Source organism: Gossypium hirsutum, chromosome A06, assembly GCF_007990345.1.
Source record: "Gossypium hirsutum isolate 1008001.06 chromosome A06, Gossypium_hirsutum_v2.1, whole genome shotgun sequence".
Taxonomy (NCBI): Eukaryota; Viridiplantae; Streptophyta; class Magnoliopsida; order Malvales; family Malvaceae; genus Gossypium; species Gossypium hirsutum.
In genome coordinates this window covers 115,945,472-115,948,003 of record NC_053429.1, presented here as the reverse complement: position 1 = coordinate 115,948,003, position 2,532 = coordinate 115,945,472, and the positions used below count along the sequence as shown (strand labels likewise).

At 37.2% G+C, this 2,532-nt stretch overlaps 1 non-coding gene across 1 annotated transcript; it reads right to left on the bottom strand.

The window, feature by feature from the left end:
* Positions 1–401: 401 nt before the first annotated feature.
* Positions 402–508, bottom strand: LOC121231381 (small nucleolar RNA R71). Its single transcript, XR_005929441.1, has one exon. It is a non-coding gene; the product is annotated as a small nucleolar RNA R71 (small nucleolar RNA).
* Positions 509–2,532: the final 2,024 nt, after the last annotated feature.

Here is a 2,532-nt window from a genome sequence, read left to right as displayed (position 1 = left end):
TTCCTGTAAATCCAGTGAATTATGATCTTGCTCCTCGTACTATGTACGACTATGCTAAGCCCAAATTAACAGGAACTGAATCGAGTATAGTTAGACCTGCTGTTGCTACAAATAATTTTGAACCGAAACCTAACACGATTCAAATGATACAATAGTTTGTTCAGTTTGATGGTTTGCAGGACGAGGATCTAAACACTCATTTAGCAAATTTTCTAGAATTCTGCGACACCTTTAAGATCAATGGTGTTTCTAACGATGCCATTCGCCTTCGGTTATTTCCCTTTTCATTACAAAATAAGGCTAAATAGTGGTTGAACTCGTTACCACGAGGGTCAATCACTACTTGGGAACAAATGACTGAAAATTTTTTGTTTAAATATTTTTCGCCGGCTAAAACGGCAAAGTTAAGGAATGATATCTCTTCTCTTGAGCAGATGGATTTAGAAAGACTTTATGATGCATGGGAGAGATACAAAGATTTATTGTGAAGGTGCCCTCACCATGGGTTACCTCTTTGGCTACAGGTTCAAACTTTCCATAACGGTTTGAATCTCTCAACTAGAAAAATGATCGACGCAGCTGCCGACGGAACATCAATAATAAGACACCCGAAGAGGCTTATGAGTTTATAGAAGAGATGTCACTAAACAATTATCAGTGGCAAGTCATGACGACAAATTCGACAAAAACGGCCAGCATTTTTAACGTCGACTCGGTTACTATGCTTTCAAATTAGGGAAACTCTTGAATAAAAAGATTGATGGTTTATTTGGTTCTACGCAAGTACATCCAATAATGCAGTGCGATGCAAGTGGAGGTGGAATGAGCAATTCAGAATACCCACCCTACGGCCCCAACATGGAGAACGAGCAAATGAATTATATAGGTAATAATCCCGACCTCAAAATAATCCTTATAGTAACACTTATAATGAAGGTTGAAGGAAGCACCTAAATTTCTCCTAGGGAGGCTAAGGGAATTAGATATCACAACCCCCTCCAGACTTCCAACAACAACCTTACCAGCAAGAGAAAAAGCCGAACCTTGAGGAGATGATGACAAAGTTTATTTCAGTAGCGAAAACCCGTTTTCAGAATACTGAAACTACACTTAAAAATTAGCAAGCATCAATTCAAGGGCTTGAGAATAAAATAGGACAGCTAGCTAAGATGATTTCAGAGAGACCACCAGAGACTCTACCTAGTAACACCAAACCCAATCCAAAAGAGCATGTGAAAGCAGTTACACTAAGGAGTGGAAAAGTGTTAGCTGAATCTGAAAAGAAGCTGCCACAAGAAGCTGACAAAAAATAAGAGGAAGAGGTAAAACTCGAAAACAATGAAAATCGGTGCTGAGGGAATATAAACCACCAATCTCGTATCCAACAAAGTTGAAGAAAGACCGCATAGATGCACAATTCGGTAAATTACTTACCTTTTGTTGAAGCTATCTCGCAGATGCTTACATATGTAAAATTTTTGAAGGAGCTTCTAACAAATAAGGGAAAGTTTGAAGAGTTGTTTTCAGTAGAACTCAACGAGGAATGCTCAGCCATACTCCAAAATAAACTGCCAACCAAACTGAAAGATCTAAGAAGTTTTACTATTCCCTGCTTAATTGGTAGTTTAAATGTTGAGAAGGTACTAGCTGATTTAGGTGCTAGCATTAATTTGATGCCTTACAAAATGTTCAAGCAACTTGGTCTTGGGGAGCCAAAACCTATTAGAATGAGTATTCAACTAGCTGATAGATCTGTTAAATATCCTAGAGGAATTATTGAAGATGTACTTGTAAAAGTAGATAAATTCATATTCCCTGTTGATTTTTTATGCTTGACATGGATGAGGATGTTGAGGTGCCTTTAATTTTAGGTTGCCCATTTTTAGCCAGTGCTAGGGCGGTTATTGATGTGGGTGATGGTAAACTTGTGCTTAGGGTAGGTGAAGAAGAGATTATTTTTAAAATTTATGATGCCATGAGATTTTCTAGAGAATAAAATGACTCCTGTTATTTTATTGATTCTATTGATCATGCTACTCAAGATTCTTTACAGGAAATCATACATAAGGACACGTTGAAACTGTGTCTTGCCCAAGGAGAGGAGGTAAATGACGATGATTCTGCCATAGGTAAGACAAAAACTGAACTAAATTCTAATGAGCCTTCACTAAGACAGAAGAGTTATGAGGCTATTGATGTAAACAATAAATTAAAATTAAAACCCTCTGTTGAAGAACCTCCTAAATTGGAATTCAAGCAACTACCAAATCACCTAGAATATGCATTTCTTGAAAATAAATCCACATTACCAGTGATCATTGCTTCAGATTTATAGCCAACCGAAAAGGATGAATTACCACAAGTATTGAAGGAGCATAAAAGGGCCATAGCTTGGAAGATTTCTAACATAAAAGGGATCGGTCATTCTTTTTGTACACATAAAATTTTAATGGAAGATGAATATAAACCTTGTGTGCAAGCTCAAAGATGACTGAATCCTAACATGAAGGAAGTCATAAAAGCTGAGGTAAT